Source organism: Pleurodeles waltl, chromosome 4_2 (assembly GCF_031143425.1).
Source record: "Pleurodeles waltl isolate 20211129_DDA chromosome 4_2, aPleWal1.hap1.20221129, whole genome shotgun sequence".
Classification (NCBI taxonomy): domain Eukaryota; kingdom Metazoa; phylum Chordata; class Amphibia; order Caudata; family Salamandridae; genus Pleurodeles; species Pleurodeles waltl.
Window position 1 is genome coordinate 418,232,941 of NC_090443.1, and position 22,469 is coordinate 418,255,409.

Sequence of the window (22,469 nt, forward strand, 5' to 3'; positions counted from 1 at the left end):
CTGCTTAAGATGCTGGGGGAGACTGGCTCCATCTTTCATACGATCTGGGAGTGTGTGAAGATCCAGAATTACTGGATGGAAATTGTGGAAGAGCTTTGGGGGGCAGGGGTGAGTACTGTCAGAACAAATTCTGTTGGGTTCGAAATGTATTCTCCTAGGCATCCCTATTGACATAGACTTGCCCCATTTCCCCCATACTAAGCTGCCCGGTAGGGGCCAAAAGAGACAATGTTCGACATTGGGGTGCCATTGGGTGCCCGACGATGTTCAGATGGAGACGGGGCATGGACACATATACAGGGAGTGCAGAATTATTAGGCAAGTTGTATTTTTGAGGATTAATTTTATTATTGAACAACAACCATGTTCTCAATGAACCCAAAAAACTCATTAATATCAAAACTGAATATCTTTGGAAGTAGTTTTTAGTTTGTTTTTAGTTTTAGCTATGTTAGGGGGATATCTGTGTGTGCAGGTGACTATCACTGTGCATAATTATTAGGCAACTTAACAAAAAAAAATATATACCCATTTCAATTATTTATCATTACCAGTGAAACCAATATAACATCTCAACAATCACAAATATACATTTCTGACATTCAAAAACAAATCAAAAACAAATCAGTGACCAATATAGCCACCTTTCTTTGCAAGGACACTCAAAAGCCTGCCATCCATGGATTCTGTCAGTGTTTTGATCTGTTCACCATCAACATTGCGTGCAGCAGCAACCACAGCCTCCCAGACACTGTTCAGAGAGGTGTACTGTTTTCCCTCCTTGTAAATCTCACATTTGATGATGGACCACAGGTTCTCAATGGGGTTCAGATCAGGTGAACAAGGAGGCCATGTCATTAGATTTCCTTCTTTTATACCCTTTCTTGCCAGCCACGCTGTGGAGTACTTGGACGCGTGTGATGGAGCATTGTCCTGCATGAAAATCATGTTTTTCTTGAAGGATGCAGACTTCTTCCTGTACCACTGCTTGAAGAAGGTGTCTTCCAGGAACTGGCAGTAGGACTGGGAGTTGAGCTTGACTCCATCCTCAACCCGAAAAGGCCCCACAAGCTCATCTTTGATGATACCAGCCCAAACCAGTACTCCACCTCCACCTTGCTGGCGTCTGAGTCAGACTGGAGCTCTCTGCCCTTTACCAATCCAGCCACGGGCCCATCCATCTGGCCCATCAAGACTCACTCTCATTTCATCAGTCCATAAAACCTTAGAAAAATCAGTCTTGAGATATTTCTTGGCCCAGTCTTGACGTTTCAGCTTGTGTGTCTTGTTCAGTGGTGGTCGTCTTTCAGCCTTTCTTACCTTGGCCATGTCTCTGAGTATTGCACACCTTGTGCTTTTGGGCACTCCAGTGATGTTGCAGCTCTGAAATATGGCCAAACTGGTGGCAAGTGGCATCGTGGCAACTGCACGCTTGACTTTTCTCAGTTCATGGGCAGTTATTTTGCGCCTTGGTTTTTCCACACGCTTCTTGCGACCCTGTTGACTATTTTGAATGAAACGCTTGATTGTTCGATGATCACGCTTCAGAAGCTTTGCAATTTTAAGAGTGCTGCATCCCTCTGCAAGATATCTCACTATTTTTGACTTTTCTGAGCCTGTCAAGTCCTTCTTTTGACCCATTTTGCCAAAGGAAAGGAAGTTGCCTAATAATTATGCACACCTGATATAGGGTGTTGATGTCATTAGACCACACCCCTTCTCATTACAGAGATGCACATCACCTAATATGCTTAATTGGTAGTAGGCTTTCGAGCCTATACAGCTTGGAGTAAGACAACATGCATAAAGAGGATGATGTGGTCAAAATACTCATTTGCCTAATAATTCTGCACTCCCTGTATGATGGCTGAGAAGGTTACCTATACTAGCAGGAGTTGTCCTGGAAAATTCGGTAGCGTTTGAGGAGCCTTGATGCAATTCCATTCCCTGGAAACATAGATCGAGGACTCACAAAATGAGGGAGTACACGGACAGGGGAGGGAGTAAATTATGGCTTAAACGGATGGGATTCATGGAGATGGCGAGATTCTGTACCTGATTTGGTCCTTGAGTATTTGGGGGATGTTCGGAGGGGGTGCTTTTTAGTACTGTTCTCTCTATTACGGGCGCTGAATGTATACTACAGAAATACTGTATGGTGTATACTTGGTTGTTTGCTGCGCTTCGTTAAAAAAATAAACATATTTAAAAATAAAAAAAGAATGTTTAAATAAGAGTCAGTGACTGATTTTATTTTTAGTTGAAAATCAGATTCCCAGGCACTTAATCCTTTCAGTTCCAAAACAGACATAAAGCAGGTTCCACCTGTAGAAAACACTTTAATGGATTCAATGAAGAAAAGATGTAGCAGGAATGCGACTCTTAAGAATGCCTGTGGTAGGCTCCTGCCCAGTCTGGCGCTCAGCCCAAGCACACGGCCCCTGATTAGAAAACTGTGTCTTGGCACTGAGTGCCGCACAAGCCCTGCCTATGGCACACATCTTATGTCTTGCGCACCATCTCTTCCCCAGCACACGGCTCATGTACTTACACAGAAGCGCCTGCTTGCCACAGCGTGGTCAAGCAAATTAGCATGGAATACACCCGTGATTCGGCACACAGCCCTTGTACTGGCACGTGGTCGCATGCTATGGCACACTGTGGGTACACGGTACACGCTTGGCAAACAGCCCGTGTCACTGAACACAGTCGCTTGCCCTGCCACACTGCCTAGTGGCCAGAGCAGTGTTTCCCGCGTATAACCTAGTGGATCTATCTCAAGTCCTCAACCCCTACATACAACTGAACTACCATGCCCCTCCCACGCACACACGACCATGTCCTAACTGCCATGCACACAGCTCAGTTCCATAGCCTTGTCAGGCAGCAGGTTGCCCTCCCATACAGCTAGTTGCCCTGGCACAGAACCCATGTCCCAACACCCAGGTGTGCCTTAGCTGGTCTAAATCCCTTGAACACAGATCTACACGCAGCTGCCATGGTACTTAAGCTTTCACCTGGCGCAGAACCCAATGCCGCACAGAGCTGTGCCCTCAGTCACCAGCACTTACACACTACCACAGCAAGCTCTTCCCAAAGTCTCAGCCCCACGCTGACGGGCCACTTGGTGTCAGTTCTATACAACGGCCAGATTTACAAGGTCTTAGCGCCACACTAGCGTAATTGTTTTACGTTAATATGGCGTTAAGAAGGCCATTCTCCTTCACCATATCTACAAAGTGTCGCAATGCGAGCACTGCAACACTCAGGGTCAGATTTACAAAAAAGTGCTGCATCAGCACTGATGCACCAGTATTCTTGCAGCATCCCTGCCCCACCTAACGATACCATGTCTGTGCCATAGTTAGAATACGGCGCACCATGGCGATCGCTAGGCCAATAGCATCAGAATTTTTGCTACTATTGTGGCGCTTTGCTCCACTAGCGTCAAAAAGTTTGACTCTAGTGGAGCAAAGTGCAAGGAGGCCCATATGTTAATATGGATGCGTCATTTTAACACCTGCTCTGAGCAGGCATTAAATATGATGCCAAAAATGGCACAGTGAAATCTTGTAGATTTCACTGCGCCATTTTTGCAGATGTCCTAATGCCAGAACGCCTCCCCTTGCACACATCATGTCCGATGCAGGCATAATGTGGCGCAAGGGGTCGCATAGTGGCGCAATGCCTGCATTGCGCCACTTTGTAAATATGGTGCAGCGAAAATTGTTTCCTTCAGCCACAGTAGCATACAAAAAAAATTATGCTAGTGTGGTGCAAGGAGGCGCTAGTGCTTTGTAAATCTGGCCCTTTGTAACCCATTGAGCCACATTATACCTGTGCCAGGTATAATGTATGCAAGGGGGGTGTTCTCAGGCATGAAGGCCTCAGAAAATGGCACAGTGAAATCCACAAGATTTCACTGCGACATTTTTTCTGTCATTTTTAAAGCCTGCTCAGGGCAGGCATTAACGTGACAGGCTCACAGTAGTCTATAGGCATTCCTACTGCTTTGCTGCACTAGGGCAGTGCCACAATAGCGTCATAAATTATGATGCTATTGTGGAAACAAGCGCCGTGGGACGCCACATTGTAAATAGGACGCAACCATGGTGTTGTTAGGTGGAGCAGAGCCAGCGCAAGAAACGTGGCGCATCGGGACCGATGCACCACTTTCTTGTAGATGTAATTCAACATTTCTTGTCTACCTCACACGGGTGCGTGCGGGTGCTATTCAATGACTCGCCTCTAGGGAGCAGAGCTGCACAGAGTACTGCATAGCGGCCACATTTAAGAAACACGCTTCTTTTTAATGAAAACCCATCTGTTAGAAGTAAGAGCCGCTTTCACGCTCAAGGAGGCACGCATTTTTTATGCTGAAAAATAGTTTTCCACATACCAAACCCTCAAATGTCAAAAACAGTCTGAAAGCAGTTTACCACCTGTAAAAACGACTTCGATGAATAACAGTCAAAGCATGCGGCGGAGTTACGAAGCAATGTGACTCTGAGGACTTGGGGGGCTAGGCATCTCTCCTCGCTGCACAACTTCTCAGGGGCGTAGCTATCAAGGGTGTAGCAGGTGCAGTGGCACCCGGGCACAGTGGCCAAAGGGGCCGAGTGAATTTAGGGTTTTTCAGTCTGTTACTATCCATCCTGCAGTATTGGGAGGGGCTCTTCCTTGCATGCACTAAGCACCCTTGCCTTGCGCCCTTGCTACGCCGCCTTGCCTTGGCACCCTTGGTACGTCACTGCAACCCCTTGCACAGAAACACAGCCCAGGAGCTCGACTTCTTCATACATTTGCCATGAGAGATAGCCTTTGTAATGGCACACAGTCCGCTACCCTGGCACACAATTCCACGCAGTGTACAAGCTCCCAAGCTTGGCAGACACCTCCGGGGCACGGCACGCGGCCACACCCCACAGCACAGAAGCACCTGCCATCACCCTGCGCACCCAGCTGATATGGGCCCCTCTACCCTCTCGCCCCAACACAGCTCACAGAATGCAGAGTCCCTGCCGTGGGAGACACTGCATTGCCCGTGAGGACACTGCTCCCTGCCTTGATAGCCCCGTAGAACTTTCACATTAAACTAACTCTCTGCCATGGCGTATGCATATAACTGCCTCGCACGTCCCCATGTCGTCACACCGCATGGGGAAAGGCCCTTTATAAACACGTGGACAGTGGACACGTCTCCCCACTCACCCTGGCACACCCGTCAGTACCTCTCTGTTAAGGGGGCGCACTGTTTATTCCACATCTAGAACACCACACTTTGTGCAAAGAACATTAAGCTCAGAAATGACAAGAACCGTGAACATTGTGCCCCAAAATGTTAACTCGGCGGTTAACAGACGCCCATGAGTTCATAATTACATCACCTGTGACGTGACAGGCTCAGTATAGCAAAGAAATTGGAATTTGGGGAGGGAAAAAGGACTGTCCGTTTCCCATAATTCTCTTTCCCATAAGTCTTCTCGCGAAAGTAAAATACTATAATTCACGACTATTCACTTAAGAACTTAATTATAGAAGAGCTAACGTTGAATTGGAAGCTGTCGGCCATTGATTTCTCAGCATGGGAGCCTCTGAAAATCCCTGAAAAGCCTCCCTGTGAACTGGTGTTAGGCCACTGGGTGCCCTCAATATTTTGAACAGGTGCAGAAACCGAGGCTGGGATTGCACAGCACCTTGTGAGCTGTGCACCCAGTACCTGGTGCACAGCTAGATGGTGCCAGGCTTTAGTCAGGCACAAAGGTGCCAGCATTTAGCAACCGTGTGCCTGACGAGAGCATAGATCTTAGGATGTTGCCTGGCTAGTCCAAATAATGATGAAGAATATGTGGGAAAGCATGGAATCAACACAAACCCAAGTAATTTGTAAATGCCCCCAAACTTTCATCTTGCTCCAGTTTACCAACTAGGTGTCCATCTTGCATCATGAAATCATCACTGCGTTGATTTAAGTCTTCAACCCTGCATGGGATTTTCTCTTCAGATTTGACCAGGAGGGACTTTGAGTCAGTACTGCCAAACTGTAAAACACAGCTTTGTTTTCGTCACAGTGATTTTCAAAAAGCCACCGTTAAGTGCGCGCCTCTGCAGAAGACAGACTGAAAAGTGAAAGTGCCTGTGAGAAACGAGCTGAGGAACAGCAACAAAGGCCTCATTTTAAGCAGTGGAAACGGGACAGTTTCCACAGTGGGGGTGCTGCCATCAATATTATGTCAGTAAATCCGTCGGAGTTGTGAAAAATCAAAGTGTTTCGTAAAGTAAAACAAATCAGCAGAATAATGGTGGGTGAAAAGTGTGAATGTAGTGGTGTAGTTTGACCACGTTGCCCTAAATGTATAAATAAAGCATGTTGTGCTGGGTTACTGCTTTTAACAGAGAGCACATTTCCCATTGAAATATTATTAAATTTGCATGCATCACTCAGGTTTGTTGCTATACTTAGGTAGCACACAAACAATACCATGCTAAAATCTAATTCCAGTGTATACTCATAATTTGCCCATTATACAAGTAAAGTGTCTTGTTTTTTACGTCTGCCAATCTTTGTTTCCATCACACCTCATAATAAACCAAATAACTATATGCTTCATTTGAAGGTTTCTTGCTGCTGATGTACTTCGAATTATTGCTGCATTTACAAGTATTTACATTTTGTCTTGTGTTAGAAACCATTTGATATCCTGTAGCCTATTCTTTCAAACTTCTAGTCACCAGCAATACTGCCAGGTCGTTCACATTACAACATCCCATCACTTTGCAGTAAAAGAAAGGAAAAGTAAACACCAATCTTCATGTTAAACAGGAGGCAGTTTGTCAGAAAATACTGCAGGAATCTTGGCCTCTGTATTGGAACGCACAGAAAACTCAACTCATCCCAAATGTCTCTTACTGCTCATTCCCCTTCTGACCTTCAGCGCGGTTATTTGGGGGTGTTGCAGCACCCAAGCAGCCTTCCTTCCAGCACCCCTGAGTGCAAGGGGTAATAAGAGTGTGAAAGCAGGATTGGAATGTGTGCATGGCTCTTTGACAGAGTGGCAGAGTGGAAATGGGACGTCCTGAGGATTGTGTGGTACAGGAAAGAGCCTTTCAGAGAAGGGTGGGAGGAGAAAGTGAAACTAGCGGCAGTGTGAAAGAAGGCGTGAGAAAGGAGTGTATGAGATACAATAGCGAGAAGGCTGCCAGAGGAGGAGTGTGTGGTTGGTTTGAAGGAAATGATAAGGACAGAGACAGCAGGGTGTCCGGTGATGGACAGAAATTGGCACGTGATCCTAAAGGGTGAAAGAGGACGGAATGTGCGACAGGAAAAGGGAAGTGGGGTGTTGAGAAGAAAAAGTCAGGCTCATGCATTTAAGGAAAGGAAGGGGTGTAGGATGAAAAAAAGAGTTCTTAGAAATAGCTGTGAAGAAAGAGGGAAGTGAGAGACACGAGAGCAGGGGGATTTTTCGGGGAAGGGAGTACTAGGAGGATGACTAGGCAAGAGAGCGGCGGCTGTGAATGAAGAGTGTGAGGGTGCTGAGGGTAAGAGAAAACGGTGAAAAGACAAATGATGGTGAAACATGAGAGAATGAGAAGAGACTGAGAAGAGGTAGAAAAGTAAGCCACAAAGACGGACATAAGAGAGAGGGTGGAAAAGAGAATGAGAAAGATGGAAAATGTAGGACAGGAGAGAACGAATAGAGGTAGTGGCTGGATAAAAAGCAAGTGAGTGAGAGAAAGGAATATCTAATAGGAAATATGTGAGCGGAATTTGCTTTTGGTTTTGTGTGTGAAAGAAGCATTTTTTCCCAAACAAAACAGATAACTTTAAAAATGTAAAAAATGGCTGACTAGTGGCTTAATGTGATACATACCATCTTAGGCCAGTTTTGGTATTTAGCCCATGGCACTATCCATACATGCTGGGGTTTTGAGACAATAATGACACCATTCACAGCAAAACTATAAACTCCACGTGCAACATGATGTTGGCTGAAAAGCAGGATTGGCTGATGGTATTATATGCATGGCTGCAGGAACTATGCAGCAGTGGACGGCCAAATTGTGTGATAGGACTAACAAAATCATGCAGCTAGGAAAGGTGAACTATGAGGCATAATGCAACAAAATCTGCAGCAGGATTATTTCTTTATTTTGACCTTCTGGCAACAATTACAAGTGACTGGACAAAGCTGAACCACATTAGTACCAGTTTAACACATACAGCAATCAGAAACTGAATGGTGACTGGTTAAACTTTGCAAAGAATCTGTCAATGCTCAGAATTACTACTGGGCCCGTCTGAGCTAGAAACTAAATTTATTTTGCAGATCGCTTACCATTTGTTGGCTTGTGTGACAGTCTGCTTTGAAGCCTCATAATTCGTCACTGCAGGCCTGGCATCATTTCCGTTCCACTGTGTGGAGCAGGAACCAAGCACTGATGGATTCAACTTAATCAGTGGCCATTAGCTGCTCCCTAGGTGATTGAGGTACTATTTTGTCCTTTTTAACTCTTATGCCCTGCAAAAAGAAGGTGGGTGACTGGCAAAAAATGCCCAGCAGCTCTAACAAAATTGCAGAGTTTTATTTTTTATAGCAAACTTTCTTGTAGTATGCCAAGTTGTCTTTTCTCACTTTGCACTCATGTTTTTGCTTGTGGGCGCTGTTCTCAAAAGATGAAGATTTTCTTGTTCTGAATATTGTAAAGTGGCATTGTTACTTTATTATGTGAAATTTCTGAAATTATGCTTTAAAACATAATAGTGCAGTACACCCCGATCCACCCCACTCCAATCCACCCCAATCCACCTCACCTCACCCCATACCAATATACCCCACCACAACCCACCCAAATCTATTCATCCCCATTCAAGTTCACCCCATTCAATCCAAAACAATCTACTTCACTCTAAATAGTCTGCCTCACTCCAATCCAAAACAATATGCCCCACTCCAATCCAAAATATTACACCCCACTCTCATCTACCCCACTCCCACCTGCCCCACTTCAATCCAAAACAGTCTGCCCTACTCCAATCTTCCCAATCCAAAACAATCTGCTCCATTGCAATCTGGTGCACCCCAATCCAAAACAATCTGTCCCACTGCCAACCAAAACAATCTTCCCCACACCGATTCAAAAAATCTGCCCCACTGCAATCTGCCCAACTCCAATCCAAAACAATCCGATCCACTCTAATTCGCCCCTCTCCAGTCAGCCCCACTCCAATCCAAAACAATCTGTCCCAATTCAATCCACCCTACTCCAATCTGCCCTCCTCCAATCCAAAAGAATATGCCCTACTCCAATCCAATTCACCTGACCCTAATCCAATCCACCCCACTCAATCCCAATTCACCCCACTCTAATATACCCCACTCCCTTCTAATCAACCCCACACTACTCCACCCCAATCCAATCCACCTCACTCCAAACCGATCCACCCCCCCAGGATACCCTAATACAATCTGCTCCAATCCAAACCGCCCCACTCCAACCCATTTAAATCTGCCGCACTTCAATCTGCCCCGGTTTAATCCAAAACAATCTACCGCACTCCAACCTGCCCCACTCCAATCCCAAGGAAGCCACTCCAATCCAAAACAATCTGCCCCACTCCAATCCAGTCCACCCACTCTATCCCAATCACCCCAGTACAATCCAGTCCACTACAATCCAGTCCACCCCACCCCAAACCACCCAAGCCCAGTCTACCCCACTCCAAACCAATACACCTCACCCCAATCCAATCCAGCCCATCCCACCCCAATCCACTCCAGTCCAATCCATCCCACTCTAATCCAACCCACTCCAATCCATCTCATCCATTTTAATCCAACCAACGCTACTCTAATACAATGTACACTATATAAATCCAATACAACCAATCCACCCACGCCAATCCACCCCACTCCAATCAAGTTCACTGCTACCCAATCCCTTCACTCCAGTCCAATCCACCCATACCACTCCAATCCACCCCACTCCAATACAATCCACTTTAATCCACCCCACTGCAGTCCAATATAGTCCACATTAATCCACCCTACTCCAGTCCAAGCCGCCCCACTCCAAACCACCTAAATCTACCCCACCCAATCTACCCCACTCCAAATCAATCCAATCCTACCACTCTAATCCAATCCACTCCACCTCACTCTAATTCAATCCACCCCACTCCAATCCATCCACCCTAATCTAATCCACCCCAATCCATCCCAATCCACTCCAGACTAAACCCCCACAATCAGTCCAATCCACCCACTCAATCTTATTCACCCCACTCAAATCCACCTCACTCTGATCCACTCCTATCCACCCCAATCTGATCCACCCTAATCCGATCCACTGCAATCCAGTTCACTCCACTCCAGTTCACCCCACTCTAATCCAGTTCACCCTACGCCCCCAATCCAATCAACCTCCCCCAGCATCCCCAACCCATTTCAATCCACTCCACCCCACTCCAATCCACTCCAAACCACCCCACTCTACTGCAATCCATCCCACTCTACCCCAATCCAATTTACCCCACCCCATCCCATCCCAGTTCAGTTCACCGCACTCAAATCTGATCGATCCAGCCTACCCATCTCCACCCTTCTCCAATCCCATCTACAGCAATCCGCTCCACCCCACGCTAATTAAATCCACCCCAGTCCAACCCACTCCAATCCACCCCAGCCCAGTTCAGTCCACCCAACCCACTCCAATCCACCCCACCTCAATGCAACCTACCCCACTCCAATCCACCCCGCTCCACCTCAATCCAGTACAACACACCCCAGTCCAGTCCACACCACCCCACCCGGTGCAATCCAATCCATTCCACTGCAGGCCACCAAACCCCAATCCAATCCACCTCACTCAATTTCAATCCACCCTGCTCCAATCCTATCCATTCCACTCCACTGCAACCCCACTCGAATCCACCCCACTCACTCCAATCCAACACCACACTACTCCAAGTCACCACACTCTATGACGGTCCAATTCACTCCACACCAGTTCAGTCCACCCCACTCCAATTCACTCCACCCCACTCACTCCAATCCATCACACTCTACTCCAATCCACTCCACTCTATTCCAATCCTATCCCAGACCAGTCCACCCCACTCCAATCCTAACCCATCCCGCCCACTCCAATCCAATCCACCTCACTTCAATCCATCCACCCCACCCCAATCCACCCCACTCCAGTCCAACCCACCCCACTCCAATCCAGAGAATCCAATCCACCACACTCCAGTCCAATATGACCCACCCACTCTAATCCACCCAACCCTAGCCCTATCACTCAGTCAACACCACCCACCCAAATCCAATCCAATACACCCCTTTTTAATCCACCCCAATCAATCTACCCCACACAAATCCAACCCACTCCACTCAATCCACCCCACTCCAGTCCAACTCCCTCACTACTATAATCCACTCCAAACCACTCCACCCTATTCCACCCCACTCTCCGACACTCTCTGCCACTAAACCACTGAACTCTACTCCCCTCTACTCAACTCTGCAACACTCATCTCCCTGTACTCCATTATCCAACAATCCCATAAATCCACTCTACGACACTCTACTCCCCTACTCCACTCTGACACTCCACACCAATTTCACCCATGCTAGACAGCAGCTACACTGGTGTACAACATGGCAAAACACATTGCCTAAGCCAATAGCTCTTGTATAGGCGAGACCTGTTGGCTTTGCCAATGCTTGTTTAATTTGTAGACAACCTAGGGTTACAGAGCCCAGTGGGTTAGAGGGCAGAGGCAATGTTTTAGATGAGGTTAGCAAGAATCCCACTCCAAATGGGCTAATGTTAATGCTCTTTCAATAAACAAATGCCTGTGTCAAAAAGATATTTACCAGAACAATGTGAGAAGAGGCTAAAGTGTATGAAGAGACACTGAGAATAAATCCACAATGAGTTAGCAGCCCCCTTCTTGAGCCCATCTTTAGCCTAGAAGCATTGGCGAAACAGAACAATGATGGGGCCCTTCTACGGAATTTGAGGAGGTTTCCTCTAAGTCTCCAGTATTTCACAGATATTCATTGGCCTTGGGCTGAATAGACCCTTTGAAGGGTGAGGGGCAGGGCCCCTATAGGTTAAGGGGACTCCCGTCCCACCTTTGCTTCCTGCCTAGAGGTTGGAGTGATTTAGGTGGAGTGCAGCACTGCTGCCAGCAAGGGCCGCCAGAGTGTTACGTTGTGACCTTGAAACAGAGATCCTGTGAAAATGACCAGTTTAGACAGCTTTGAAGTCTACCTTCTGTCACTGCTATACACTGCTTGTCAACCCACGTGTGACATCATCAGTAACATCACTAATGTGGCACAAGATTGTAATTTTCATCACATGACGACACATTTCAGGATTGTAATGGGAGAAAAATACAGCAGACATATTTGAGGGCGGAGACACTTTCTGGAATGTTTGGGACATTGGTTATATGGGGCCACATTTTTGTGCAGCTCTTGTCTCAATCTAAACTAGAGATGTGTAAACTCTTTCTCTCTGTTGTACATACATATACACACACACGCAGTCACAGTTATTTCCTAAAGCTACTAAGACCCTTCAAACTCGCGGAGCCTTGGACTTTTGTTTTTGTTGCATGGAATAATGGCTCCGTGAGCTCAACGTTTGCCGCTGAAATATGCGGTTAGCTGCATGTTACTAGTTCAAATCTAGGTAAGGCCAACTAAGCCTGCCATTTTCAAGAGTTGTCTGAACTGATTACCATTAAAGTGCGACCCTCCTACTTTAAATGCGACTAACCGATGTAAAGAAAATTCTACAGTGAAACGTAAAAGTAAATTTAACTGAGGAGCCTGGTTGCAACTGTGTGCATTAAGTCACTTGGGATAAATATGAGACCATACATAGACACGTTTTGAAGACACAGGCAGGGTCAGCCATAGACTGAGTCGATATACATATGTTATATGTACACACAGTGCTAAATTTGTAAATAAAAAGGTGCCGGTGCCCAAAGCCCTCCTCTTAAACACGCGGCTGCTGCAATTAAATCTGCGGACAGGGAATGCTGAGGCAGCGTAAACCGGAAGCTATCTCGGATCTCTTCAATCCATTTACGGCAACTCCCTGCCCCTTCAGCTCACACCTGCAACGTTCTGCTTTCTCTCATTGTGACGCCTTTTCGTTTTTCTCTTCCTCCGTCTTTCCCAAACGTGTCTTTTGCTCGCAGCAAATGCTTGAGGCAGGAGAATAAGCCCCGGCCCTCAAAAATAAATGCCGGTGCTCAGCACCGGAAACAACAAGCACAAATTAAGCACTGTATACACATGGATTATAAAAGCAGCACCTCCTATGTCCTGAATGGTTTGCCATGTGTATATTGTTAGATTTCAGTACAGCCCACTGAGGGAGCATGCCACGGATATGGTGTTAAGTGTGCTTCCAAAATGTGGTTCAGTTTTTGCTTAACATTTTAATTTGTTTACTTTTTCGTTTTTAATTCTATGCTTTAAGTTACTTTTTATGCAGATGTTTTCAATATCGTGTGTATAGTTACCTTATTTGATTTTCAATACTTTGCTCGTACTTCTTGATAGCCACTTTAGAGTGACTGAAAGAGGGTTAGGAGGGATTCAAGGTTCATATGGCGGATGCCTGGGGTTCTGGTCCCTACGGGGGTGGGACCAGTGCCAGATCTTGGGATTATCTCATGGTGAGCAGAGCCCTAGCTAGTCAAGAGTAGGTATGTTTCAGGCGTTTCCTATGTCTTAGTAATTCTTCTTAAAATCTTAGACGGAAGGGAATTCCAGAGAAGAGAGCCTTGAGAATAGGGGGTTCTTCTTCTGGAAAGCTTGTATCTCGCAGGCTGGAAGTCAAGCAGGCTCAGAGAAGCCAACTCAGAGCTTCTGGTTACCTGGTCATTTCTGAAGGCCTTGACTGGACGAGAAAAGGTCCTTCCGTATTACACTTTGAGGATGACGCAGAAGATATTTAAGTGGTATTTTTCCTTATCCCTACCATGTCTGCACCTTTAATGCTAAAATCGTGGTTGAGTGAGAAGTGTTCCTTCCCTCATCACCTTGTGGATGATATACATTGGTCTGAAGCAGTTTCTCTTAATTAACGATGAATTGTGCTGGGCCTTTAGCACTGGTCCAAGATGGCTCTGGTTACGCAGTTTCTAGGTGAAAGCTGTAGGATCATCCTTGGCCCCTCTGTTCTGTCAATGATTTTGGGCAGAAGTCCTGTGTAGATTGGAGTAGCCCAGTCTAGCTGTGACCACCGTGAGAAGCAGGGCACTCTGAGGAGGTAGAGTGAGCATGGGCAGGATTCCTCAAAGAAGGTACAGATGCTGGAGGACGCTCTTCATGACCCTGTAGTCTTGGGAGTGAAAACGAGCTTGGAGGAGGAGATTTTTAGAGCTTTTGTCACCTATCTCTCCTGGGTGGCACATCATAGGCCATTTGCGGAGGTGACTGCGGGCTGGGCATCCACTGCTTTTGAGTGCCCTACCAGACCCTCTACTGCGGTGCCTGGATATCCGAGGCTTTGCAACTTCACGGCATCTGGGTGGACTTGACAGACCTTCCACCTGGTTAGTTAATTATAGTAAGTATATACAATAACTTTGTTCTAGCTCTATTTGGTCCTCTTAACATACATTGACACAAAAGGCATTCCAACCAGTATATAAAATATAAACGGTTATTAAGAACGAAAAATATACACATTCAAAAGAGCGAATCGAACCTTTTATTCACCAACAAATAAGATGTTATCTTGAATGGAAGCTCAGGACCACTCCTTGGTTTATACAGCCCTTTAGACTCCCAGAGTATAGCGGTGTGTATTAAAAGAAGTGTGCACGTGTAATCTTGTTTACCAGTGAGTGCTGCACTACTCTAGCACTCAGCAGAAAACAAGCCTTCACGCGCCTACTTCTTGTAATAAAATGAGTGACTCTTCTATTCTGTGGGCCCAGCTTATAGTTTAGGGCTGGGCTTATGTTCAGGGCAGTGCTTTAAATGGGCCAGTGCTGTCCGGCACTTTTTTATTTTGAGAGGTAGAGTACCTGCACTTCTCAAGAAAAACGTAACACTTTAATTCGGAGAGTGCCGGCACTTCTCATTTCAAGCACTGGTTCAGGGCATATTCTGCGTCCACACTAGCAGCTTTCGAAGCAACTCATTCCATTTAGAAAGAGCACTGTGGAACATCATTGCACAATGAAAGTTTCTGGCTGGGAGGTACTGTAAGATTCAACTAAATTAGACATCAAAAACATAAGAAACATGGTTGAGATTTTTCTGGGCTCTTAGTGTCCTCTTGAAATAACTGCTGTTCTAAAAACTGGGTCTCTGGAGTAACATACATTTCCAAGAACAATGAAACAAAACGTTTTCATGAGAATGAGGGAATCGTTCACAGAACGTTCAAATTACTTTTAAATATGTCAGGATTTTTGAAGATGCAGACAAAGGTCATTCTCCAATCCACCAACTTGGGACATTAATGCAATCTGGGCACAAGTTTTATCTCATTGCTATCAGTTCCGTAACTGAATGCAGCAATCAATAACTGTTGCAAAGTGTCTGCCCCTGAACTGCACCACAAGTTCGTTCTTTCTTTTAGATTCTTTTTATAATTTATGCAAAAAACTATTTTTCTTGAAATCTGGAAATTATGCAGGAGATGGTTGAATGTGTACCATGTGCAGTAAATCCGTTTTTAAGAGGAAAACGAGCGGGTGCCCACAGCCACAATCCTGGGGCCCTGCCTCTGACCCCCATTATGCACCCTTAAAAGTAAATCTGAGTTAAAAAAAAATTGGATCAATAACATCAGATTAAATCGAAATCGAAAAAAGAAAAAGGCGTTTTTCCCCACATAATGGGCCAGCCACTTATCCACTGTGTAGGAGCATCTCGGGGGTTTTTCAGCAGAGTGAAAACGCAGGAGGAAGGGAAGCAAACATTTAGGAAACGGGCTTTGCAATGATATCCAGCAAATGCCGCACTCTAGAGGAAAGAGGGGTGAGGGCGTGTGGGGAACTTCTCATTCCCGGGGGTAGGTGAACAGGCAGGGAACGTGCAGCACACCAAATTCGCCGCTGTGGAGGTTTTGCAAGGCATCCCAGGGCTAAGACTTAATGACAAACATCTGTACTGGTGGAGGAGGGTGGGGGAGCCAGGTCAGCAGAAAAAAATGGGGCCAGCCAGACCTGCCCCCCACCCCTTCCTCCAAACCTTCCCTTCTTCCTCAAGAGAGAGCCCAGAACCAGGAAAGGAGCCAAGCTCGCATTGAAAACATATCAAATTGCCTCTTGCATGGGCTGAGCGGCCCCCTCCCAAAAAAACCTCAGGCCAGCTACATCCCACAAAAGTCCGCGCCACCAACCAACCGCCTCACCCGGCCAGGAGGATGCCTCTCCGTGTCTGCAAAAGTAATAAATCAGCGCTTAGAAACGGCAAATCTGTGACAGAAAGCCACCTTTTCTGTATTCTTCGCCCACTCCCTCAAGAACTCCGCACACACCCCGTCTTAAGTACGTCACCCTTTAATGAGGCAAAACAACATGATGCTTTCTGACTGAGGTTTCAGGCAGCATGTGTCAGGTTGTTTAACATCATTTAGTGGTGAAAACATGAAGCTGTGGTATGTGTGGCGTACTCGAGGCAGTGGGTGAAGACTATATATAATAAATATGTTACATGTTTATGTGATTTTATTGCATACATAGTGCAGGGGCAAAAAATCTTATATTTCACGGGGAACCGTGGAATATGGAAAAAATGTCATGGTTTGCTACAGAATATGGGTTTCATCGCCAGGGCATCCCCAACCCACTCCGGAGAACTTTGCTACTGATAGCTAGGGCTACTGGAAGTATGTGACATAGAAGGCCAAAATCATGTGGCAAGGTTATCTAAATTACATGGCAAAAAAACACAAACTATGCACCTTGATTTTTTATAGTAGTATTTTCGACCAGTTGTGCCACAAACATATTATTTTGTGAAATCTGCAATTGATGGAAAATAAGTAACACATGGCTAAACCCATAATTATGCGGTAAACATTACAGCAACAGAATCACATAAATCCACTGGCCCTCACCATTCTTTTATTTTACATTTATTTATGAAAGGTTAAAAAAAATCTAATGCCAATCAGTGCCATTGTTAGCTCTCCTTTGAAGAAAGCAGCTTTCTCAAGCTAAGCATCATGAGAGCCATGTAATATTAAAAAAATACATAACGGGTAACGTGTCATAGGGTCCTATATTTCCATCCCGGGCTTCTGGAGACATTTACAATCCACTCGGCCTTAGGGTGAGTGGTTTATGACGTACCCAATAGCCCCTCGCGGGCAATATTGAATGTTATTACACAGTCAACCCTTGTGTCAATATTAAATGTATTTACAGAGTCAGCCATTGTGTATCATATGAACATAACTTGAACTTGTAAACTACAACCTCTCATTCATTGCTTCAAAGTCAGATTATAAATTATTGCCAAAGTAAATCTCAACTACTGTGAAAAGACACTCTTAACTACAACACGGACGGCTGTTTAATGTGATTTTCTCACAGCACGAAATTAAACTCTTGGGCCCTGACTCTACTAAAATATCTTGGCATATAAGGTCTACGCAGACTCATTAAGGGTAAAATGAGTCATTAGCGATGTTGCGATAAAAGGATTTTCTAAATTGCTGCTTTGAGAGGCTACTGTCTTAAATATACATATGAACTTAATCTCAAGATTTATTCAGCGATGAACGTTGTGGCAAAGCGCATTTTCGAATTCCAGTGCAAAGTGCAATGTACCATTAAATATGTAAAGAGAGCTATCCACTTCTTTCAACTGCCTCAAAAGATGACGTACATTAAATTATACATGAACACATTTTCATACATACACAGGCAACTACGGTTATGAGCGTTGTAGAAACAAAACGCCACCTAAATATTGTGCATTTGCACACTGCTTACCCGCCGACGTGCCGTGTGCCCTCCAGCAGCAGCTGCCCTGCACAGTGCAGATGTGCTCGTGTATTTCTGCCCCTAGTCTCGTCGGTGGAACTCCCTGAAAGTGAAGAGAAACGGCGAAGGCGGAGAGTTTAGCACTGAAATCTGGGACTTGGGCATGCGAACGGATGTGATATGGGGTAGGACAGTGGGGGGTCTGGGTGGTTTGTGCATTTGTAGTATTTACAATACACTGTTGATGGACAACAGCACAGCAGCATTCTTCCGTCCTCCGTCTCCCTTCTGTAATATCTCATCAGCAGATCCCTGCCTATTGCTCACTTTTGATGGCGAACAGCTCAGCAGCTCCCTGCCTCTCCTGCGGCCACGCTGACGACCATCAGCTCTACGGCTTTCTGGGCCGCCCCATTGCCCATCCTGCTGCACAGCAGAACCTCGCCGCTGCTTATCGCCACGTTGGTGAATGTTAACTCCACGTCATTTTAGACGGATGTCTAACAGCTCAGAAGCACATCACTGACGGTCAGCAGCTACACAGCACCCTGGCTCGTGCCGTCACTCGCCCCATGCGAAATACCTCAATACTACTGCCCGTATTCATACCTCCCGCGACTGGCCCTGGAGCTCCTGGCCCTTCGCTAACTTCTGATGACAAACAGAGCAGCAGAATCGACTCACTCCCTGTGTTCACTGCTCACGGCTAGCAGCCCAGCAGCACACCGACACTCTCTCACTACTACTGGCAACCAGCTCCGCACTGCCCTGCACCTCTCCTCCCTCTTGCCAGGCGCCTCCAGCTCGGTCCTGTCTTACCTACGCGACTGATGGCAAACACACCAGCAGCACCGTGAACTCGCTTACCTCGTTTGCTGCTGCTGGTCCAGAGGTCCCCCCAGCTCTGGCGGCTCATCACAGCCAAGCTAATCCTCCAAAACTGGGCTGGGAGAGCCAGGGACCCTCCCCGCCCCTTTTAAAGGGCCAGCTTCAAGGCACGGTTCAATGTGCAAGTGAAGATTCCAAAGTTTGTTTTCTCATCTTCTCCACAGAGCGGGGTCTCAAACAGATGCGTTTTACTCTTGAAATGCCATAGTTTTACGAGGAACGGGAGTTTATATTGTTTAAATATATGTTCATGTCTTCGCCCATAGACCAGACCCGGAGTTCAATTAATATTCTTTGGGTGAGTTCAGGGAGTGCTCTGTAGGATACAGCGCATCGAAACAGGCATGGGCGAGGGCTATCGCATCTCTGGCATTTCATATTGTTTAAATCTATTTCAGTGACATTTTGGGTGACATGTGTGGGTTTCAGGAACATCCGGCCACTACATCCGTTTCAGGGAGATGCCGAGGACCTGGTGGGAGGTGAGGGGGGGGGGGGGGGGGGGGGAGGTGGGTAAGGATGTGCTCTGGAACCAGATGTCAACCCCCCACCCCCCCACAGAAAAGAGAAACCGTACTCCTCCATTGGGAGCCAACGATAGCTCTAAGAAGTGTTTACATTAACGATAGAAGGCTGAGCACCGCAGACCCCATCAGGGGAAGCAAGAAACAGTAAAACTCTCATTTAATGGAACAGCAAAACGAGAGGAAACGGGAAGTATTAACTTTCTAAACTGGGAATTCGCCCAACTTTGCCCTAGAAAGATTGCACTGTAAACAAAACTGTGACTTTGATATCACGTGGATTGACAAAACTGTAAGAAAGAAAAGTGAGGAAAACTCTAAAAGTCTGGACCCTACCCTCAAAAGGGGCCATGGGGATGCAAAAGGACTATCAGGTCATGACCACTACATACTACGGCGCTCACAATTATATTTATTACTCAAATCAAACACGGGAACCTTTTATTTCTAAATCAAAATAGAGACAAACATGGGGTCATAGAAGCAAAAAATGAAGGTTAAATATGTCGCATGGTTGTTTTTACAGGGACACCAAGTGGACGGTCAGAGTAAGACATTTAAATAAGCAGGTTCTGTGGGGAGCGGGCACTGGTACAGCAGTGACACCTAGTGGTCAGAGACACTCCGGCAGCAGAAGGGTTCTTAGAGGAGACACCGAGCAGCAGCGCCTCTGTGGCGAGGGGCAGTATTGCAGTGCCAGAGATATTAGAGGGGATGAACTGGGCCAGCAGTGATACCCAGCTGACAGTTTTGTACACAAAAGAACACTGAACAAATCCCGACCTCTGGGCTCAGCTAGAGGAGACCACCGTAACCCCCACTGGCATAGGGCCACAAATAGTTACTCTCAGTTGTTTGATAGCCAGAGTTGTGATATACATCCCAGTACATACATGTGGCACCACCTGAGGTTCTGGAAGGAGAAGACACTGGTGCAGCACCAACAGCCACTGCAGTCACATGCTGATGTCCAGTTAGTAGTAGGTAGCCCTGGCACCTAGTGACCAACCAGCCCTGGCACCTAGTGACCAACCACAGTGTGGCAACTGCTACGGTCTTAAGTTAGCAGAAACTGGGACAGTAGTGATACCCAGAGGCCAGTTACAATATGCAACTGGCTTACATTGTGGAGAGAGTAGGCATAGTGCTGCAGTGACTTCTAGCTGTGAGGCATGGTAGGTCATTGGTTGAAGGACAGGAGGGACAAAACTGACTTATTTTCTTCCCATTTTACCATCCAACCTGCAGTCCTGTGTTCAGGTGATCCAATGTCTGGCCCCTTCTTGTCAACTGCAATCAGTTCTCTTGTCACTAAGGCCTGACCATCTAGTTGCTGAGTGCAGGTTCTCCATTCTTAAGACACCTGAAGGGACAATGGCAGCCATGTGGAAAATGGCCTTAGGGATTCCCTTGCTGCATTTGGTTGTTTGTATATTCATAAGGGATAGAGCAGAAAAGACTGGAGGTCAAGTAATGCTCACTGCCCTATAAAGGCACTAGGACCCATAGAAGTGAATAGAGGCTGGGGGTGTGTGTTGAGGTCAATGCGCACCAAGCAGCACTTAATCTGAGCCAGTGGTTTCTGGTGCTCAGCACCAGCACTTAATTGTCAACATTGGCACTTATCACAGTCACTGTTTGTCTAATTTAGAGATGAGCACAACAGGTGTTTATTAATTCAATATACATTAAAAACAACTAATACATGCAGCCCAAACCAGTCTTATAGATTTGGTGGCCTGGAACTGTCTGATTTGTCATACTTGTATGTGTGTGATGACTGGAAGGTATGGTGGTACTGTCACTGGTAGCGCTGGCAGGGGAAAAGGGTGATGGAAGCTGCAGTAACCTCCTGACAAGGTGCCCTGGCAGCAACTTTTTTTTTTAAAACAAATTAAGCACTGGCACCAAGTTTGTGCCACCTATCATCATACCACCCACCATAAGACGCCCATAGGAGGCACTGCTTTCCTAGTACAAGCCACTAACCTCTGGAAGTCACTACCAACCAACATTCGAAGCATCCAGGAGCATAAATACTTTAGAAGACAGAAACATGGCTATTTAAAAGATAACAACTTCATCCCGCATTAACGGGGCTAGGACACAGAAAGATGATCACATCTTCAAGCTCAATCTTCAGCTTACAACTCACAGGTAACAACCCAACCAGCAAACTCTATTCTATATGCAGGTAAGCTAAAAAAGGGCTCACCTATGGATCGCCTGGGTATGTCAATATCTATATAACATTTCTGCCCAACACGAATATAATAACATGCAGCAGTCCACAGCCAACTGTAACTTACACCCCTAACACTCATATAATTCATATTTGCTACAGGGGTTGTCCATCGCCAGTACCTTGCCAGACAAAAAATCAACCATAACCAAACAGGAATGGAATAACTGAAAATATCTGACATACACTGCCAGTCAATCAGAGATCTTTAATCTAGTCCAGCATTGCAGGTCCAAATACCAATACACTACGACTGCTTGTTTACATCTCACAGTGACACTTACATATGAGATGACAGTATCAATACCTATCCCAAAAGATCTCTCCACTTTTTCTCTCTCACTAAACATTCCAGCACAGGAGCACAACTATAAACAAAATTTCATGTTAGACATCCCAGTGCAATAACCACCTAATCAGGATATAATCATAAGCGGAAACGGGCGTTTACAACAAGGGCGGAGCCACGCAGGCCGAAAGCACACAAGCATTACCACGGTTGCATTGAACCATGCATGCGCCTGAACCATGCAAATGCTTGGTTAAGGCACCATGCATTTACATAGTTCAGGCACACAGGAGGAACATCCGTAAGAGGAACGCAGCGGCTGGGTAAGTGGGGCTGGGGCAGGTGGGGGCATTTCTAAGGACAGGGTGGGGTAGGTTTTTGAGTTCAGGGCAGGGGTTGGGAGGTCAGTGTAGTTTTTAGGACAGGATGGTTTAGGGTTTAGGGTTCAGGGTGGGGCAGGGGGTCAGGGTAGTTTTTAGGACAGGGTAGGATAGGTTTTAGGGTTAAGGCAGGGGTGGGGAGATGGGGTTGTTTTTAGGACAGGGCGGG

General features: G+C 46.2%; 1 protein-coding gene across 2 annotated transcripts in view; it reads right to left on the bottom strand.

Moving 5' to 3' along the window:
- The window catches only part of KANK2 (KN motif and ankyrin repeat domains 2), a 228,012-nt gene extending 209,085 nt beyond the window's left edge, over nt 1-18,927 (bottom strand). For both annotated transcript variants that reach the window (XM_069231642.1, XM_069231640.1), the window contains exons 1-2: nt 18,845-18,927; nt 17,987-18,080 (exon numbers count right to left, since the gene is read on the bottom strand). The gene's annotated coding sequence lies outside the window, so the exon portion shown is untranslated. The remainder of the gene's footprint in view (nt 1-17,986; nt 18,081-18,844) is intronic.
- Nucleotides 18,928-22,469: the final 3,542 nt, after the last annotated feature.